Here is an 8,677-nt window from a genome sequence, read left to right on the forward strand (position 1 = left end):
CCAAGTTAAGTTGCAATTATGTGGAAGAAATAATACATCCAAAAAAACTATGATGTTTATAAAAAAGTATTGCCTTGGCTAATTAGCTCATATGGTAAAATCAATCCAATTTACATTTAAATTTTTCATTTTCATTTTTTTTTTTTTAATTTTTTTTTTCAACGTTTATTTATTTTTGGGACAGAGAGAGACAGAGCATGAACGGGGGAGGGGCAGAGAGAGAGGGAGACACAGAATCGGAAACAGGCTCCAGACTCTGAGCCATCAGCCCAGAGCCTGACGCGGGGCTCGAACTCACGGACCGCGAGATCGTGACCTGGCTGAAGTCGGACGCTTAACCGACTGCGCCACCCAGGCGCCCCTCATTTTCATTTTTTAATTTTATTTTAGAAAGAGAGCATGCGAGTTGGGGAGAAGAACAGAGGGAGAAAGAGAAAATCTTAAACAGGCTCTATGTTCAGTTGCAGAGCCCAATGCAGGGTGTGGCTCAATCCCATGACCCTGGGACCATGACCTAAGGGAACTGAGACACCAAGGTGCTCCAACTTTGATTTGCATACAGTGCCTTAAGGACAAAAGAAAAATATTCATTGTAAGGAATAGAGTAGCATGGAAAATACATGAGTGGTTAAAAGTATTGATAGGGAAATAGTCATGAACATACTTCTTTTCCATATAAATGGAAAATTCTACCCGTAGATATAATCTTAGTAATTACGATGATGATGCAATTTTCACTTCATTAGAAGTTACTGGAAATGTTTTCCAAGAGAGTTCTGATAATTTAAACAATCTCTTTTGAGAGGAAATAGTTTAACATTTATGTGTTAACTACCTCATTGTATAAAGAGGAAGAATATGTGTTTCTGGAAAGCTGACTTTTGAAATAGGAAAGAAGAAATTTCAAAGAATTCATTGTAAAATATCACACTCCTCTATTCTGATGTAATTTTGTTATGATAATAAAAATCCTAATTCAAGTTAAATAAACATTAATATCCTGGTTGAACGATGACTATTTTATAGAAATAAAAATTCATCATTTAACAGATGAATTGTGATACTATCTTAAGTGGAAAATAAAAAAAGCTAGTGAAAATAGGAATACATTTGTTCAAGAAACGAAACATCCAGAATGATATTTAAATATTATTATATCATTTTCAAATCATTATCACTGGTACCACATTGTTTTAAGGTTTATAAAATCCACATGAGAACAGGTATTTATTCAACGGGTATTAATTGAGCATCTCACCACGTGGCAGGCACTGGTAGGCACTGAGAATACAATGTTGGGCCAACAGGTAGAGTCACTAACCTCTTAGAATTTATAGTTTCCTGGGGAAGAAAGGCCAGTATATTTGATAGTTCTTAAATAGGAGGAAGTCTGACATATTAGAGGAACTTAAAGTTAGTTGGTGTGGTGAAAGCACAGAATGCTAAAGGGAGTCTGAGGCTGCAGGGGAGAGATAAGCAGTGGTGTGCTGGTAAACTGGTTCTCGGGGGGGGGGGGGGGGGTGGGGGGGGAGGGGGGGGGACGCTGTGTTTTGTAACATTTGCCAATTTCTCCTACCGCATCCAACTTTAAACTACCAACCATTCAAAAATCAATTTACAAAATTCCGCAAAACTTAACCATCTGTATGCCATTGCCACCCAGTATGAGCCTGCTAAGACACACCCCTTTTCTCACACAAGGGCCAGATCATCCAGAGCTTTATATGCCATGATAAGGAGCTTATTATATTAAGGAACAACAGAAAGTCATTGAAGGGATTGTATTCTTAAAAATACATATTTGGCTATAATATGAAGAAAAGATTGGAGAAAAATATGATAGGATGTAATGAAATAGCTTCTGTTGCAGGGTCCTGTGAAAGATGATGATTTGGACAAGGGTGATGGCAAGGAGTAAGAGAAGTAGAAAAACTCAAGAAATATTTTGATGGTAAAATCAACAGGACTTAGTGATGAACAGGGCACAAGGAAGAGAATGGTCTGTAGTGTAACTTACAGGTTTATGGCTTGCAGAACTGAATGGGTGGGTGGGTCAAGATAGAAAACACTGGGGGGAAAGCAGGTTTGGAGGAAAAAGATTATGAGATTGGTTTTGGACATGGAGATTGTGAGTTGCCTTTCAGATCTCCAAGTAAAATGCGGAGTGGGTAGTGAGATATGTAGATTTGGAGATTAGAAGAGGTCCAGGCTAAAGATAACCTTTTGGGACTTAAGTGTTCAATAAAATGATTATTGACACCACGCACTTATATTATTGCCTAGGAAGAAAATACAGAGTGAAAAAAATGAGGACACCTAGGAATAAACCTTGAGGATTTATAGCATTTAAAGGGCAGGCAGAAGAGACTGAGCCAGCAAGGGAGAAGTCATGGCCAGAGGAGTAGGAGGAAAGCCAGTAGAGTAGAATCACAGAAGCCAAGAGCAATAGTGCTTCAGGATGGGCAGAGGGGGAGGATATTGCTAAATGATAATTCAGGGAGTAACTTGTCCAAACCCATCCTGGGGATTGAGAGCCAAGAATTCTTAATTCTGTGTTAGTTACGAACACAATCTCAATCTATTCAGATCAAAGAGAAAGAGATTTTGTGAGGATACATAGATTTCATTGAGAAATGAAGATAGGACCTGAGATTGATGGGAATCAGAATTTTTATTGTCATTTTATTATGATTATCATATTATATTTAAGATATGATTAACATTATAAGTTTACCATAGGTCAGACACTGCTCGGTACTTTATACACATCTTTCTTTTGATTCTAACAACAACCCTATGAGAATGATGCTACCATTAGCTCCATTTTATGGATGAGAAAATTGAGCTTTGAAGAAATTAAGTAACTTCTGCAAGGTCACAATAGTTGATATGGAGCCAGAGCTCCAACTTAGTTCTGATTCTGAAACTCACACTCCTGAACATTATACGAGTTAACACTAATCAAGGCAGTTATTCCCTCCATTGCCCTCTCTTTCAGGGTCCCACAGTCACTTCTGCTTCTCTCTATAGGAGTGTTCCACTTCTTTTCAATGGACGGCTTCCTCAGTTTCAGCTTGCACATGGCCCAACATAGTCTCAGCCCTGACTCTTTATGAGCTCAGGCTCTATACATCTCATTTCCAAACCATACAAGAGAATCTGATCAGACCAGCTCATTTAGTACATAGAGGGAATTCAGGTACCCCCTCATGATCCAAACAGCTCTGGTCAGGGACTGAGGTCACAAGGACAAGAGGGATTTGGGACAGGGGACTTTTACTTCAAAGGGAGCTATATAGAAACCAGATTGTTGTCTGGGCTACACTCCAATTCTGTCTTTTGTATTTTCAACCTTTCTCTTGGATCTCTTTCCTAAACATATAAACATGTTCTTCTCAGCATTAATTGAACACTTATGATGGTAAATGACAGAAGCCCAGTTAGAATTCACTTAAGCTGAAAGGGGTAATCCTTTTTTTTTTTTTTTTTTTTTTTTTTTTTTTTAAGGGGGAATCTTATTATAAGGATCCTAACGAATTGATCTCTAGGGAAAGAATGTTGCTGGATCTCAGGAACAATCAGAAGCAAGGATCTAAATGTTGCTAGGACTGATCTTCTTTACTTTCTTTCTGTCAGTTTTGTACCTTTGGGTTCCTCTCAATCTTGGCTTCATTTGTCTTCTTCATTGCAGTTTGCTTTTCAACACATGATAAAACAAAACAAAACAAAACAAAAACAAAAAACAAAAACCCACATGACCACAAACTTATTTTAAAGTTTATAGTTTCAATCACTGGAATGAAATTGACTCGATATTTTCTCTGGTACAAAATCTAAAAATCCTATGGTAGAAATACTTTGGCTCATTTAAGTAAATTAACCACTCTTCATTTATTCAACTGGTTCTTGAGGTAGGGTTCTTTGGACCAATTTTATCCTCTACCAATTAATCTTGACCAGAAAATGGGTCATATAAGAATACACCTTCCCCCTAAAAACCAGAAAAACTGGGATAAGGTGGGAAGAGGACTCAGTTTCCAGGAGAAGATTGCACCATTGTCTTGTTTCTCATGGCTGGCTTCCTGCACTCCAGCTTGCACATAGGCCATCAAAGTCTTAGCCCTGAGTGTTCATCAACTCCATTCTTGAGAGGGCTGGGCTAACTATGATCTTACCTTTTACCTTCCTTTTCACAGATCAGCTCGTTGAAAGAGGAATCTATATTCATCTTCATTTTCCTGATTGTAAAGCCAGGATTCCATCAACTGCAATTTGATAATTTGACTCACATTTTCACCATCTAAGAAACTAATTTTGCCAAGGTTGTCACAATAAACACTTTTCAGCTCTTATCTTATAAGAACTCTCTTCACTTTATGTCACTATTTACAATTCCTTTGTGGCAGAGACTTCCAGTTGCTTCCCAGGGTCTATTCCCCCCTTCTTCCTTAGTAAAACAGAGCCCCATTTTTAGCTGGCTGCATGGTTGCCCAGAATATGATGTATATTTCCCAGGCTCCTTTGAGGTCAGATGTGGCCATGTGGCTAATGGACTGGAAGTAGAAGAGTGTACAAAATGTAGAGTAAACCGCTATCTTAAAAGATTGGTGCTCCCTCCCATCTTCAATATGTCCTCCTTTGTACCGGGCTGAACCGTGGCCAACCAACTTAGACTTTCAAGATGCTGAGTAGAATATAGAAAGAACTGGATGATAATGGAGCCCCTGCACTAGCACCAGCTGCCTAACTCCACATCTAGTCTGGATGAGAAAGAACTGTAATATGCAGCTAAGTCTAATCCTAACCAATATATACTTTCTTGGAACTCCCCTCCCTTTCCTTTGTTACTTTCTGTGATTTCTGCCCCTTACTGATCTTCTTCCTATTATTCTTGAATTCCAGCTCAGTCTTTTCCTTGATCCATCCTTCTTAATTGTCTCCAAGGTTCCATCCTAAGGCCTGTGCTTATTCTAAATATTCTATATGTGAAACCTCATAAATATCCACACTTTGATAGCTAAATTGTATATTTGACTCAGAAATACAAGTCTCTAGTGTTTCTATATTCTCATAAAGCACTTGACCTCTAAACAGTTGGAACATTTTCTTCAGTAGTGAGCCCACCATCTCCATTAGTGAGCCCACCATCTAGGCTGTTGCCAGAGAAAGAAGACTGAATTCCTATGGACCTCCCTTTCCGCTCTCCTGCAGCAGTCCTCAAACTGGTATTCTTCTCCTATTGAGACCCTCCTCCACCTTGCTGCTGAAGTAGTTTTTCTAAAACCAACCTTGATCGTGTCACTTCACCAAACCATAAATCATTTAGACTCTCCATTATCTAAAGCATTTAGTCTATTCACCTTAATGTTTCATAATAGAAACTTCAGGGACTTTCCTCTCTCTTCAGACTTATTTTCAGCAACTTCTCCTTCAGATTTTGAAACTCCAACAATACCAATCTATTCACAGCTCTTAAATGAACCATGATGTCTTTTTCTTCTATCCGTTGTAGGTGTTGCATGTTTTAAAAATGCTCTTTTTCTGTAAGGCATGCCTCTCTTCCCCTGTTACATAGCAAATTCCCACTTATCTTATAAGATGCAACTCAAATAGTCTTTCCTCTAGAAAGATTTCCCTGACATCTTCAGGTGTATGTAATTGACACTTTCCTTCAAAGCTTCTAGTAACTTCCTAAATATGCACAAGCCTGAATTATATCCATTATAATACAAATTACATTACTTACACATCTGCATCTCTCTCTGGAGTACAAGCTTGCCTTTTTATATCTGGAATTTGTCTTCTCCCTGGCATACTATAGGTACTCACTAAAGTGTTGCAATTATTTTTTAATTTTAAAAGATAAAAATATAGGGAAATCAATGTTCGTTCAGTTATAACTACATGAATCTAAAGCCTGACTATAAGCTCACCAATAACAGATGCAAAGTGGGGTTGCTGCTCAGTGCACAATGATTCTCCAAGTGGCCCTGACTGTACTGCCTTCCCTTTCACTTTCTTCCCCTTATCCTTGGCATTGGCTGTTCATCCAAAACTAGAGATGCTAAATCTAGCTGGGCCCATCGGATATTCCCTCTCCAGACATTTGAAAATAAATTGAGATATGTAAAATTTGAAGGTTCTCAGAGCTGAGTCATCTGACGTGAGTATCCCAGAGAGAGGGTTCGTGAACAACCAGTTATGACGATTTCCCTGCATCTGCTCTGATTTCTGTCCTCTTCACGGTCTATGAATCCTGCCCTTCCTTTGATTTTGAGAGCAAACCTTTTAACCTATTCTCCTGTTTCAGTTGGGTTAGCCAGTCAGTTTCTTTTGCTTGCAAATAAAAAAATCTTAACCAAAGCACCAATTAGAAAAGTACTAAAGGGATGCAAACACTATTGGTAGATTCTCTATTCCATGGGTTAATGATTAAGTTCTCATAAACCCACACAGTGAAGCTTTTTGAGCATACGGATTTGATTGCCTTATAAGAGATTAGACTTAGCAGAAGCAAAGGTAGGCAAATACACAATAATCTTTTCTACAAACCATATTAACACAATTTAAATCTTTTTTTTTCCTTTTCAGGTGTCCTTTTTTTTTTTTTCCTTTTCAGGTGTCCCATTTTCATGTTGTTTATAAAAAGATTATATTTTCCCCCTTCTAGAAACTGAATTTCCACTTCAGATTTAAAGTGCCATGTCAAACTAGAATTTAAATAAAAATTTGGATAAAAAACTTAAAAAAAGATAAAAAACATTTTTAATTGGGCTGAAGAATAGAATAGAATTGAATACAATACAATAAAATATAATAAAATGTCATGTCAAATTAGTAAAGGACTTGAGCTTAAATTGTTCCTAGAGATTAGGTCTACTTTCCCTCAATGCCAATTAAAATGACACAGTCTGACATAATGTAGTATCTGGCGTTTCCATAGCAGCTTGCACTAAGCAGCTTTCCTTGCTAATTAGCCTGACAGTGCCCTGTGAAATACCTTCTACCCAAAGATGATATGGCCCTTTTGTAAACGCAACTTCTTATGACAGGAAACGAAAAAAGCAAGATTTATCCAGATGAAACAGAAAGGGGAAATGTGTTCAGCCAAAGTGTTAAATCCAAGCTGAGAATTGGCAGAACCCTGGGAAGAAAATATCTTCTCCTGTTTTGTTATCACACACACTCAGTGGAATACTTAATAATCAGAAGGAATTAAAGGCTTGGTTTTGTAATGCAGTTTGGCAATTGGCATCTCCACTACCCACGGTCTTTGCATACGGACACAGACATTATTTAATACTGATTTAGAGGACATATCAGTCCTCTGATTCAGCCCCACCACTTCCTGTCAACAAGAACACTAATATAAAAACTCTTCACGTACCCACTGGTTATTTAACAAAGTAATCTCAGCTCTCAGGAAATAGAAAATAATCCATCAAGTCAAAGGGCTTACTGAGAATTCAAAGCTGTATCACGATTCCAGGTACTAAAGTTTACATTGAGCTCTATTTACTCTTCTTTTAGACCTAACTGAGCTGGTATAAAAGTTTAGTTTTATTGCTTTCAGTTAGTTGAGCAGCAAATCAGATTCAATAGAAAGAAACTAGAGAAGAATAAAAAATAATTTCTATCACACTGACAGTGAGAGGAGGAAAAAGAAAGTTATAGAAAAAGTAATCCCTAAACTGCAAAACACGTACTTGTCTGGAGTCATTTCAAACAAGGGCAGGGTGGCCTGGCTGGCTCAGTTGGTAGAGCATGTGACTTTTAATCTCAGGGTCCTGAGTTCAAGCCCCATGTTGGGTATGGAGCCTACTTAAAACAAACAAACAAACAAAACAAAACAAAAAAGGGCAAGTGGGCTTATTCAGTTCAGCAGCCCCTCAGGGAACACTGTATTATTATTTTGCCTTTTTAATGCCTTTGTATATTCTGAAATTATAAGGAAAGATATTTAATTTCTAACAGTAGTATTTTTAAATTAAAAATAGAACTACCCTATGACCCAGCAATTACACTACTAGGTATTTATCCAACCAATACGGGTATGCTATTTATAGCAACACTATCAACAATAGCCAAAGTATGGAAAGAGCCCAAATGTCCATTGAGGGATGAATGGATAAAAAAGATGTTTTAGGGGCGCCTGGGTGGCGCAGTCGGTTAAGCGTCCGACTTCAGCCAGGTCACGATCTCGCGGTCCGTGAGTTCGAGCCCCGCGTCAGGCTCTGGGCTGATGGCTCAGAGCCTGGAGCCTGTTTCCGATTCTGTGTCTCCCTCTCTCTCTGCCCCTCCCCCGTTCATGCTCTGTCTCTCTCTGTCCCAAAAATAAATAAAAACGTTGAGAAAAAAAAAATTAAAAAAAAAAAAAAAAAAGATGTTTTATACACACACACACACACACACACACACACACACACACAATGGAGTATTACTTGGCAATCAAAAGAATGAAATCTTGCCATTTGCAACTACAAGGATGGAACTAGAGGGTATTATGCTAAGCGAAATTAGTCAGAGAAAGACAAATATCATAGGACTTCACTCATATGAGGACTTTAAGAGACAAAAGAGATGAACATAAGGGAAAGGAAACAAAAATGATATAAAAACAGGGAAGGGGACAAAACATAAGAGACTCTTAAATACGGAGAACAAACAGAGGGTTACT

The 8,677-nt window shown here is 38.1% G+C and overlaps 1 non-coding gene across 1 annotated transcript; it reads left to right on the top strand.

Moving 5' to 3' along the window:
• Positions 1-7,739: 7,739 nt before the first annotated feature.
• TRNAK-UUU (transfer RNA lysine (anticodon UUU)) lies at positions 7,740-7,812 on the top strand. Its single transcript has one exon. It is a non-coding gene; the product is annotated as a tRNA-Lys (tRNA).
• The last annotated feature ends 865 nt before the right edge of the window (positions 7,813-8,677 follow it).

This window comes from Puma concolor, chromosome F2 (genome assembly GCF_028749965.1).
Source record: "Puma concolor isolate L17-30 chromosome F2, mPumCon1.1.hap2, whole genome shotgun sequence".
Classification (NCBI taxonomy): domain Eukaryota; kingdom Metazoa; phylum Chordata; class Mammalia; order Carnivora; family Felidae; genus Puma; species Puma concolor.